At 38.2% G+C, this 13,337-nt stretch overlaps 1 long non-coding RNA gene across 1 annotated transcript in view; it reads left to right on the forward strand.

The window, feature by feature from the left end:
• LOC116568154 overlaps positions 1–13,337 on the forward strand; it is a 56,732-nt gene that overhangs the window by 42,023 nt on the left and 1,372 nt on the right. The window lies entirely within an intron of this gene.

Here is a 13,337-nt window from a genome sequence, read left to right on the forward strand (position 1 = left end):
TCTTCTGAGGCTCTTACAGTTAGTGAAAACTCTAGATAAACCAAAATTATTCATTCATATTTTATGGATCTCTCTGAATTGCCTTTTCCTTCCTCTAGAGAGTGTCTAAGAGAAAATTTTCCATTTTTCTACACAAAGTCTGCTCCATTTGAATAATAGAGAAAATGATAGGGTTTAATTTAAAACATTAATACAGATGGGAGACAGCATTTCCAAATTAATAATCTCAAAAGTTAATTTTATCAATGTGATATGTATTTATATATGTAACATATATACATTATACATATATACATATTCAAATATATATGTGAAAAACAATTAGAAAGCTGCACAATAGATATTCAAAGGTAAAAGAGTGTCATACAGCTCAATCATTTTAAAAGACATGAATTATCTTTGAGTAATAATATTTTATATTGATGGTAACTATGAGTTAAGACCTGAAGTTATTCCAACATTCCTGAAGTAAGAGAGAGAAACACGGTATTGGATGATTGATACCTCAGCTTGAAAGTCTTCTTTAACCATAATTTAAATGATTACTGTTTAATTTAAAGAAATTATTTCATGTCTTGTTAGTACCGTAACAAAGAGAGTTGAGCTTTTATAAGTTAAAGTTAACATGGACTCTAAGGAGAGAGTTTATTCTTAAGGCAATAGAGACGACTGAATGGAAAGAGATGTGAGACCTGAACCAAATGCATCCCCAAAGTCCATCAATGAAATCAACTTGAAAATAATCAAATTAGTTTTACATCAGATACATGAACAAATGCTCTTGACATAAATGCCTTGTTTCCAGAAAACATGCAAAAACGTCAGAATTCTAGCTTTGCATCCTTTTCCCAAGAAATCATGGCTCACTTACTTGATTTTCCTTTGAGATGAGGATTCTTATGTCCATGTGGCCCACTTGACCTCTCATCGAAGTCTCAATCTGCACACCAAAAACTAACTCCTTAAATGATCTTCTTCCAGTTCCTCTACCTTAGAAGGAACAACCTTCACTCATCTCTTAGGCCCCAAAACTTATGAGTTCACCTTGATACTTTCTGCTTTCTTACCTCCATATCCCATATCCCTCCAGCACCTCCTAAATACCTACTAAACATCTCTTAAATATTTTATCCTTCTACTCTCACCACCACCTTAGTAGCAGCTACCATGACTTACGGTCTAGGAGAGGGTACTAAACAGAATGGTCTTCCTACTGGCAGCCTGCTTTATCTTTGGACCTTCCTGGATTTCTTGTGCATACTCTACCTGAGCTCTCTTTCTGAAATGCAAACCGAATTATGCCATTCTCTCTGAAAATCCTCTAACGTTTTAAAGATTAGTTTTAGGTTTAAAAATAAATTATTAAACATGCATCAAAGCCCCAGCGGTCTGGCCCATCCCCCTTTCCAATAGGCCCTCATCCCATCTCAGCTGGTAAGCATGATTAGCCTTCTTTCAGTCTTTCACACCTATCAACCTCTCTCCTTCTCAGTCTGGACCTTTGCTCTTCTCCCATCAGGAAAACTCTTCTGTCCCCTTGTCATCCAATAAACTTTTATTTTTCCTTCAAATCCCAGCCCAGAGCACCTAGGTGGCTCAGTGGGTTAAGCCTCTGCCTTCGGCTCATGTCATGGTCCCAGGGTCGTAGGATGGAGCCCCACATCGGGCTCTCTGCTCGGCGGGGATCCTGCTTCTCCGCCCCCTCCAATGCCTGCCTCTCTGCCTACTTGTGATCTCTCTCTCTGTGTCAAATAAATAAAGTCTTTAAAAAAAACAAAAACAAAAACAAAAACAAAAAAACAAATTCCAACCCAGCTACCCATGACCATGAATTACCTCTTACCTACTCTTGTAGCACTGTGCAACTCTCTCTAATGACACTAATCATAATTATAACTTTATTTGTTACCTTGACTGGGCTCTAAGCTTTTTGAGGACAGGTGTTACATCTGCTTCTGTTCTCTAATGAGTCTTCAGAGCTTAGCCCAATACTCAGCATGTACTGTACTGTCAATATTTATTGAATAATCATGGGCATATTAACCAGTACTGACATTAAAGATAATCATTTGCTGAGTAATGATAAATATTCAAAGGAAGACAGTTTTTTTTTAACTTTTTAAAAAGATTTTATTTATTTATTTGACACAGAGAGAGGGTACACAATTTGGGGGGAGACAGAGGGAGAAGCAGGCTCCCAGCTGAGCAGGAAGCCTGATGTAGGGCTCCATCCCAGGACCCTGAGATCATGACCTGAGCCACCCAGGCACCCTGAAAGACAGTTTTTAACATAAGTGCACTGAATATATCTGTCTTTACTTTTATTGCCCATATATGAGGTTATCAATGTATTTCTTGCATTCTTACTCATTCAGCAGACCTTACACATTTGGATTATTTGGCTTATGTTAAGACATGTAAGACTTGAAATATGTTTTTGTCTGCCTCAAACTATTATACATTTTAGTTTCTCAGAACTGAAAGATAATTTTCAGAAGTATCAATCACTGGGCACAGTGGATTCATTAAATGACATTAATGACATGGGGTTGAGATTTAGAACCAGACCTATTTGGCTTTGAGTCCTAGCCCTGCTATCTATGACATGTGTAAACTTGGGCACTTGACTTCATCTCTTTGAGCATTAGGTATATCATCTGTAAAATGGGTTTTATAACACCTACCTCATGAGATTATATAATTACAGTTCTTCCCATTTAATAGGTACTAAATAAAAGGTCTTTACTGTTCTTGCTGCTGTAAATTCCTCCCAGATAATCTGCACAGTTCAAAAGACCTACCAATTAGATCATCAGCCCTACTGCAAGTTCCATCCAGATGGAGTATATGCTTTAAAACTGAACTTTACCTGAATTGGAGCTAGGAAAAAAGGATGGAAGGAGGACAAATACGCCAATCACTACCCGTGGGCACCCAGCTTAATGCCTTAATGAACAGAAAGAAAAACGTGTCATTTATTTCTTTGATGTAGTGATTACCCGATCTCAATTTGCTTTTAATTTGCTTAAGTTATTCATAAAATCTCATCTTTCAGAGTAATTAGTTGTATTTATCTGCTTTTTAGAGGGAAGGTGTTGGAGGAGTTTGTCAAGGAGATGTGACCTCTGGTTGACCGGTGAGCTAATTCAGCCACCAGAGGGTCCTCATAGCCTCCCCTCTTCTTGGAATGTATGGCATTCTGCCCACTGTTCCCACCAGGGGAACCTGTTTTCAAGGATACAGCCTTGTGAGAGCAATGTGTTGTTGGGACCATCTGGACTGAAAAAATGAGTGAACCTAGATTCTATGCACAGTTTTAGGATTCTGGTGGGCAGGTGTGGAAATCCACCCATCTCGTTGCTGCCCAAGACAAGCTTTGCATGTAAGTTCCCTCGCTTATTAATAAACCTGCCACCTACCTGTGTGGCGTGGTCTGCCTCTTTGTTCCTTCCTTGTCAGGATGGGGGTCAGTTTCAGATTTCATCCAAGAAGCTCCTGCATTTGCAGACCAACAGAAGGATGCCTTCATGTTTTGTGCTATAATTCCTTTCAGTATGCTCTTTTAACTACTTAGTTTAGACAGAAATGGTAAAGTAGACACTGCAAACATAGTAATCAAGTTAACTCACACTTTGGTTTAAAATGACAAATGCCTTTATGAGGATGCTCTTAGATGGTGTGGAGATGGAGGTATTCTTGAGATACCTAATTTTTATTAACAGACTATGCTGCTAACATAATGTACTCAGTCATTTTGCTATTCTTACCTTTAAGGAAGTCTGTGCCTAGACCATCTCAGCAGAAAGATAATCTGGCTTGTTACTTCCAAAATACTGTATGTCAAAGACATATTCGTGGATCAAAGCCTGGGGAAATTTGCTCTTCTTGTGTTCTTTTTCTTCCAGAAATAACCATTGTCTTTTTACGCCTATTGTTTAGCAAGTGACTATGAAATATTGTAGATGTATGTTAGTAGAGGTAGCATAAGATTATTCACCAACCAATCAAGAATATTATAAGAAATGATGAAGTAGTTTACCTCGGTCCACAGACAAGAAATAATTAATAAGTATGAAATCAATGTATGATAAAGGCATTAGCCTTTGACTTGATGTTACCCAGTATATTATTTTATTTTTACACATAAATAAGATATGGGTATAGTTTCCACAATCAAATAATATATATGTGCTTTAAAGATGTATCAATGGGTTGTAAAACTGTCTCTTCACAGGCATTAATCTCTACAAATTCTTCTTTACTTTGTATGCTACAGTAATCATAATCTATGTGGGTTAACAATTATTTAGTGCTCATCCTGTGCCAGATACTATGGTAATCATTTTACACCCCTAACTCTAGCGACGTTTTGCTGAGGTAGGTGTGTATAAGCTGTGTTTCCTGGATAAGGGAAACGAAACTCAGAGAGGTCAGGTAAGGGTCTGAAGATCTCTGCAGCTTGGTTTGTGGTGGAGGTGTGTTTCTGAGTTCAAGTTCACGTGATTCTGAAGCCTCTGAATTTGGCAACTGGTGAGAAATAAGCTACAGGCAAGCTGATGGGAGTCCAGTGCATGAATGTTTCAAATAATGCTATTCTTTTATGTATTTCTCTGAGCATTTGATTAACATAAGCAACATGGATTTAGCAAGCTTTTTCCCTCTGTGTTTCCTCCGAAAGCTTTTACGCATGACCCTTTCTGCTAGTGAGTGTTACTGGGAGTGAGTAATAGCCTCTGAGGTTACTTAAGCCCTTTGTTGCCATGGAATCAGTAAGAATACCCAGATTCAGAGAACTGGGGACGTGGGAAAATTGTTGCTGCTACATAGATTAAATCACTCAGTCATTCATTAATTCAACAAAGCATCAGTCACTCATTAAAGCAACAAAGCCCTTTACATTCCAAGTAAGACTTGAGATGTAAAAAAAACAAAAACAAAAACCACAAAATAACAACATATGTTCTCTGTCCTTTACATACTCATACTCTAGTGTGTATGGCAGGAGAATTGATAGGTATGTTAAATAATAATTGTAATAATAATATACATCCCATAAAACATGGAAACATGGAAAAAGTACTCTACACATATAGAAGAGAGTGTTTCACTGGTTTCAAGGAATTATTCTGGAGAAGGTTATAGATGAGTGTGAGATGGAGTCCTTCGGCTGACATGGAAAAGTGTGAGCTGACGGGCATTCCAGAAAGAGGAAAGGTATGTAAAGGAATCCGGAGCCAGTTAGTTTGGTGTGGCTGAAATGTAAGGATCCAAATACCCACTCATGCACACCTCGGACAGTTCTAGCCCAAACACCCCATGTCTCCCTGTCTTTGTCTCTGTGTCTCTCCGTTTACTTATGGAATTGGCTCATGTAACTAACCGTGGGATGGTAGAAGCTGGCAGTTCTGAAATCAGTTAAGTTAGGTCAGCAGTCCAGAAATTCAGGCAGGATTTAATGTTGCCGTATTAAACTGAAATCTGCAAAACAGGCCAGCAGGTGGGTGGGTCTCTATGTTGCAGTCTCGATGGCAAAATGCTTCTTTCATGAGAAGCCCTAGTCTTTGCTTTGAAGGCCTTCAGCTGGTTGGACGAAGCTGAGCCACACTGTGGAGAATAGTCTGTGTCACTCAAAGGCTGAGGGTCATAAATCTTAACCACATCTAAAAACTAGCCTGGCCAAGCTGACACATAAATGAATCATCACACGGGCTAAAGAAGAACAAACTTTTTCTTCCTTCATGGGCTGATGCTTTTTTTCTTGCTGATACTAACCCCGAATCTTATACAGATACAGAACGCAGATCACTTACTGGACGCCCAGATGGACAGGAATCTAGGAAATACAATCTTTAGTTTCCCAGTCTTTAGAGAACCAGGAAGGCAAACCAGAAGGAAGTTGGAATGGGTGTTGAATGAGTCAACTAAGCACACTGTCTGCTACTCAATATCCATTCAAACGTTTCCCACACCCAGACTTTTAAACAAGAACAAGAATGGCATGAAGGCAAGAGCTATATCCTTAATATAGTTCAACTTTTTTTTTTTTTTTTTTTTTTTTTTTTTTTTTTGAGAAAGAGAGAGAGTGTGGGAGAGATAGAGGGAGAGGGAGAAAGAACTCAGGCAGACTCTGCGCTGAGCACTAAGCTTGAAGCTGGGCCAGGGGGCTGGCTCCATCTCACCAACCTGAGATCATGACTTGAGCTGAAATCAAGAGTCAGACACTGAACCAACCGAGCCAGTCAGGTGTCCCAACTATCCTTTGTTCAAATGAAAACTTACTTATTCTGTCTTCAAAAGGAAAGCCCCAACTCTCGTCTGTGTCTGCATCTTCTTTCTTTCTTTCTTTCTTTCTTTCTTTCTTTCTTTCTTTCTAAAGGTTTTTATTTATGTATTTGACAGACAGAGATCACAAGTAGGCAGAGAGGCCAGCAGAGCGGGGTGGGGGAGAGCAGGCTCTCCACTTAGTGGTTTTCTGATGTTTTGCCTTCTTAATATCTGTTCTACATTCCTATGTAACTTCTTTCTTTTGGGGAATCCATTCTTCCTAGACCACCATTCTCAGGGCTGACTTGCATTTTTTCCTATATTCTTAAAGTTTTTTTTTTCTGTACTTTTAAGAATTTAGTTTATTTTTGTAATGCATTTATTTCTCTGTGGTTATTATTTTGGTCTTTAATTGGTTTTCTCAGATCTACAGTCTTACTAATTCCTTTGTTTCTTCATCTCATCGTTGAAGTCTCTTATTGGATTCCTGCTGTTTTTTATATTTTTCTGTTGTAGCAGGCACTTGTAGGGAAAGTTCTTTTCTCTGGCTATGATTGCTTCCTTATGAGGCTCTATATTCATCCTTTAAATAATATGTTTCTTTTATTCTACTTTTTCATTTCTGTGTGTGCTGATATTTTTTTAAAATTGAGGCTTTGCCATGTATTTTTTATTCTGCCTACTCATTTATAACACAATAGTTTTACTAAGATATTCCTTCAGATTTGATGTAAAGTGAATGTTGGTCCCTCTTCCTATCATTATCTGTGCCAATTTGGGGCTCATATCTATGCTCTCTGGAAGAAAGTTTCAAGCTGCCTACTTTTCCCAATGCAGAATGCAGCCCTAAACTTTAACTTCAACAGTATGTTGGGACCAAGTCTGTATTTTTTGTATTTGCATCTTCCTTCCTTAAGCTCTATTTCACCCCCTTACAATTCAGAGAGGAGCAAATATTAGTTAAGTGATACGTATTTGTTCTATTCCTGGAGTAACTGGAGAGTGGGATGGAGCAGAGAGACACCTTACTTGGCACCTTTGTAGCCTGGTGTCCTATTCCTCATAATCCTCAGTTCATCCACCAGAATTTAGCTTTTCTCATACTTACTTTTCCTTTTGCTTTGTTAATTAATTGCCTCTTATCTTGAACTTTCCCCCTTAATAAGGTCACTATGACAGCCCCTGATAGATGTTTGCCTTATTAAGGAAATACTTAATAAAATTATATTATAGATGACTGCAAGAAAAATTCTCAAGTGTTGCCTTGGCCATTTGTCTGGATTTTTCACATACACTTTCCCTTTCCTACGAATTGGCTGGAGGTGTGTTTTAAATGAGTTTCTTAGGGTGTGGTCTATTGGTTCTCTTTCTTTGCATATAATTTTTTCTCTGAGGGGAGGTAAGGTTAGGAGCCTGTTGAGTCATATTGGTCTTTCTGGCTTTACTTTTCAAAGATTTTCACCTGAGTCGGTATTCTTTTTTTAAATGGTTGGAGCTGACAGGCCGGTTGCCTTTTTGCAAGGTTCGTTGTTGTTAGCAGTTCCCTAAGATTTGGAAGAAATAGTAAAATTGTTATCCAACCTTACTTTCCTTCTTACTTTGATATTGTTCAGGATTTTTAAACATGAGGTAGCTTTGAGATTTATCCCAATCAGAAAATATTATCAATCTGCCTCAGCAGCAAGTGGTCATTTATCTGAAATATGCAAGTTGCAGCTCCATTTGGTGGCACAGTGGAGAGGAGCCGGGGGTAGTGATGTGTGACTATGTTTTCCCAGAACACTATGATGTTACTGGGAACAAACTGCAGTCTGAGTAAAAAGACAATTTATTAACAACCAACATTAACCTTTGCTTTAAGAGAAATACACATATATTTATCATGTCCTTTCAACTAACACCAAGTAACCAGAAGAAAAAAGTTACATTATTATATCAGAATATCAGAAAAAAAAATGTAATCTGAGGATTTTAAGTGATGTAAGTGGCTACAGAGATTTTTCACACATGCCAAGAACAGTCAGGTTTTCATCAAATTATACATAATAGCACTGAGAGCAATGAAGCGTACGTGAACTCTTGAGAAGATTCCAAATAGAAAATCTAGCGTTGGTTTTCTCCTAGATGCTAAATTTGTTGTTCTTAAGTTGCTGTTCTACTTGTGAGTAATCTATTTTTTAATCCTTGTCCATATATGTACTATACTTCTCTTATCCAAGCCAGCGAACAGCTTTATACAATTCCACTCACTCTATTTGAAGTGAGAAATGGAAACATAGAAAAGATGAGTTGAAGAGCCCAAGAAATATGAAATAAATAGTTATAAGGAATTCAGTAAGGTTTCAGGTCTAAGTACAATTCCTTTTTTGTATTTTAAAAGTAAAGTTTTAAAGGACAGAATACACATGGAAAATTCAAATGGATAAATATTAGCAGTAAAAGAAAATGGGTCAAAATCACTGGGAATATTGAAGTTTATATTCTTATATTCTCTTGGTTATTAAATGTCTATTTCCCAACTCCTTGCCTCATCCTCCCCATTCTTAGAAAAGGTAGGTGGACAAGGGAAAAAATACAAGTGATGCCTTTTCTGCCTTAATTGTAGCTGCCTTTTATCCTTCAGTCTCTACCTTTAGAATGCTACATGCTCCTGCCTCATAAGGAATTCAGTCTCCTTTAGACTCTTTCCTTCTAATCTAAATACAAACATATTCTAAATTCTCAGTGCCATCTGGGACCCTTGCTGTATCACATTGTGTATCATATTTCTGTCTCTACTATTTTTGCCCAAATTTATTTAAACTATAAAATATAATAAGTAAACATTAAAGGCAGCCTGGAAGTGACCAAGTAAGGAATATAATGTCATATAATATAAACATTCTTTATATTCTTGTGGACCATATTCAAAAGAAGAGGCTCAGACTTTCTAGAACCGTTTTTTTTTTTCCCTGTAACTCTGTTCATCTTAAGGCTCTTAGTTCTACCCCTCCCAACCCCAGCCTTTCCGTTCCCTGAGGACACTGTTTCCCACAGACTTCCCACTTGGTGACCATTTTCTCCTATACTGGCACTGGCTAGAGGCAGGGTACTTATTCTTGTTTATCTACTTCCAGCCCACCTAAAGACCCCTGACCTCTTTAAATGCATACCAACAAACAATGAACACTTCACTTGGCTTTTTCAACTTCTGTCTCAGATCTCTGTTTTTGTTTGTTTTTTTTTTAACTGGAAATTTCTTGGAAACTTTCTATTTCCTGCTCCCACTAGTTCACATCTCACTCTCTAAGAAAGTCATGACACAGGCTTTCATAGCTGGCATGAAGCTGGTCTCATCAAAGTCAGCCTCTCTCTGACTTTCTGTAGCCAAATCAATAGTCAAGTCTAATTTCTCATCTTGCTCTACTTTCTGTTTTATTCAACATGGTTGACCTCTCCCGCCTTCTTAAAACCTTTTCTTAGCTTGCAGGACACTCAACCTAGCTCACCAGTATTTTCCAATCTTCTTTTCCAGCTCCCATTCTCTTCCCAAATTCTAGGTGAAGAATTTTTCTTCTTTCTAAGTTAATTACCTAGTGGATTACATGCAGACACCTAAATTTGAATACCATCCACCTGCTAGCCACTCCCGTCTTCATGTTTCCAGACAGTCCCTTCTCCTAAATTTCTGACTCGTGTGTTTAACTGTCTACTCCACAGCACACACTCCTCTCAAAACAGACTTCACAGAGGGTTGGTAGAGAATGTACTTAATGCATCAATGTGGAGCAGTCTTAACCTTGACATTCATTGTAAAGAAATGTAGATATTACAGGAGGTTTACATTCAGATTGGGTTTAGTAGGTTGTCATTTTTCTAATGTGCCCGTATATAAAATATGAAAAAATCAAGGTCTTTTATTTCCTGGTAAAACTCAACTTCTATAATCAATCCACTGACTAGTTAATTAACAAGAGTGAAATTAAGCTCCCAGGCCATGAAGCATTTAATTTGCCTTAGAATCCTAGTCTAGTTAAATGCCGAGTCTCTGGGGGAAAGACACTGTCTTGATGCCCTTTACTCTTGGTAAACCGGAATTAGGAAGAACAAGGGACGCCCAGACAAAATAAGCAGATTTTGGCCCAAGCAGCCCTTTGACAAGATTGAGCTGTATGCCTGCATTTGACAATCTCAGTTAATTACTAAGAAAAAGAAAGAGTTAGGAAAAAATAATTTATATATTTGAAAGTCCTCATCTGTGGAATGTAAGGCAAACCAAATTAGTAAAAACACCAAAACAGGTTTCTCTTGATATTTTCCTGTGGCCTTATTGTAATGAATGGAAAGAAATAATAGAAAGCTGTTGTCTTTTCAATAAATCTGTCTTAAGATCACAAACTACTTCAATATATAAGAAAAAAGCAAAAACACTTTTCATTTTGAAATGAAGTGCCAAGATTTTATGGCTCCAGGGTCATCATCCTGAAGAAAGTCACAAAAAGGGCAGATAAATTACAGTCTATAATTAGGACTCTTCCCTTTACTTTTGGCTTTTTCCGATTCCAGGTGGCCCACGGTTAACCAGGCCAGATCTCACATCAGAGATTAGAGTCAAGGCTAGTGTTCTGTGCGGTACCAACAGTAGCTTCCATTAAATTTCTTTTGGGACGCCAGCTTTAAATGTTGCTGAACTTGACACCAATTCAGTGATATTTGAAAGGCTTACTTTGTTTCAATACATTTCGTTTTCTTTGGCTCACAGTGAAGGATGATATATTTGCTTTCCAGGTGAAGGTGAATGGCAATTCATGTCAATTAGAAATTTATTTTGAGAATTTAAGGTCTTTCCAAATCTACCATTCTTTGCTTTAAGTGGCAGAAATCACGAATGCAATCAATTATTGAGAAGAGAAAGTAGCATGTTGCTGAAAATGTACAGAGAAATAATAAAATACAGGAGTGCAGTGATAAGGTAAAGGATTGCTCCCGGGCCCAGACCCAGCACCATGAGCATGAGGTAAGGGCAAAGGCTTCTTGCTCACAGTCTGGCAGAAACAGACAAAGATGGGACGAGAGAAACAGGGAAGGCGATGGTGGATTAGAATTAGTGAGGGCAACATGTAGATGAATATTAAACCACATGCTTATTTGTGCAGAAAGTAAAGCACAAATACAAACCATGGAAATAAACACTACTTTGCCACAAACAGTAACTGAATGTTAAATTTATCCTTAGCCAATTGTAAGATAGCAAAAGGACAGCTCACGAACAGACTGAAACCTATAATTTGATTTTAAGAAGTGAACACAGGTCTCTTTCTTTGAGCTTACATTCTACACATGCCAAGGAAAATGATCTCCCAAATTTCAAGCTTCACACGGAAAAGGACTAGAGGGTTGTATTTATAGGTTAGCTTTGATTCTGCAAAAGAAAGTGTCCTTTAAGTAAAGAATAAACAAACTTTCTATCCAAGAGCATTTTGTTTGCTTCCCTAAAGATCCCAAATTTGGAATTTTATCCTTTCACCCTGAAGATAACCAAAAAGGTTGGGTTATCTTTGTTCCCTTTAAAAAATCAGAACAGCTTCATCAGTTTTTGCATGTGGGTCTTTGAAGTAGGCAACGATCATATGATATTCTTTCCGTCTTTCACACGGGAAAGCTCTGGCCATACGAGTTAGTGGGCCTCTGAACCTCAACAATAGTCTAATGTTTATGCCACTACCAGGATCTACTGATATAAAAAGCTCTAGATTAGAATCTTTAACTCAAGGATTTTGTTGGCTTGGCACACTGCACTTCAAATGCTATTTAAAGATGCCGTGGATGAAAGCGTTTGGGTCTTTTGTTGGACATATGTCTTGAAAGCCTGAAATTGGAATTAATTTCAATATTTCAAAGATGACTTAATTTTATCTGGGCTTTCCCCCAAACAACTTCTAGCATGAGTGCTATAAATGTGCACAGTCTTCAGCATGAATAAAAGATTATCATCTTTTGGCTCATGGGAAAAGTAAGAACTTTAAGAGTATATTGACGTGTATTCTAGAAGCCTAAGAGTATACTCTAAAGAAAGAATACATTAAGATGTAATAAGGTGTCTTTAAGGACATTAGATTGGTGTTGAAGAAGGGGGAACTATACCATATCCACAAACTGTTAAAAGTCCTAGCCAATTCTTGCTTTGAATACTCTCCTGGTTAGTGATTTTGGTGACACTAACACTAGAGAGATGGAATCTGTCTTGGCCCCCCTTCAAACAAGTTATACATTTTACCATTGCTAACTGTGTTGTTTTAGACAAGTGAACGTGTCTGGCCTTCCTTATTCCCAAACAAAGATGATATCAGTTATCCAGAGTGTTGTTTGAGGATTAAATGAGAAAATAGGTATGTAGCAGGATCTGAAGCTAAGACTTGCACGGGATTTTATGTGCTCAGGTAACCCTACTTTGTCACTCCACCTCAGTTGGATTACCGGTCTGAAAATGTTCCAGGCTTGGTTATATCCTATCCTTTGCTTAGGACTCCTCAGACTGTTGAGACCGAATTTAAAGCTTGCCCATTGCTACAATTTATTCTAGGCATATGTAGACACACATGATTTACATAAGGGAGTGGAGATAAAAGTCTTGTGACTAAATAGCAGACCATTATAAACAAGGCCCTTTAGAAAATGTCCCGATGAATGAGGTAGACATCTTAGGGTTTAGATTGGATCTCTACCTTCTGGGGTGCCCTGCATGTGTACTGAGCAGGCTCCACCTTGGTTCCAGAGAGAGATGAAGGGCAGGGACCAGAAAAATGTGGATATTTGAGGTAGAACAAGAGTACAGTAGATTCAGCAGTAAGCAAGTATCAACTTCAACTTCTAGAGGCAGATTTGGTTGCAGGCAATGGGGCAGAGGTTGACAAAGACAGCAGGGAGTGCAGAGCCGTAAGCATTGCTTACATGCCCTCCTAAGAGGCTTGGAAAAGGGTACAAAAATGGGGAGAGGCAGAAGGAATGTATCATCAAGTGGCGGCAGGAGAGTAACTAGGCTTAGTATTCTATGGTAAGCCACATTTGGACCACTTGTGGAAGGGCCCCTGGGA

The sequence above is a fragment of the Mustela erminea genome, chromosome 10, assembly GCF_009829155.1.
Source record: "Mustela erminea isolate mMusErm1 chromosome 10, mMusErm1.Pri, whole genome shotgun sequence".
Taxonomy (NCBI): Eukaryota; Metazoa; Chordata; class Mammalia; order Carnivora; family Mustelidae; genus Mustela; species Mustela erminea.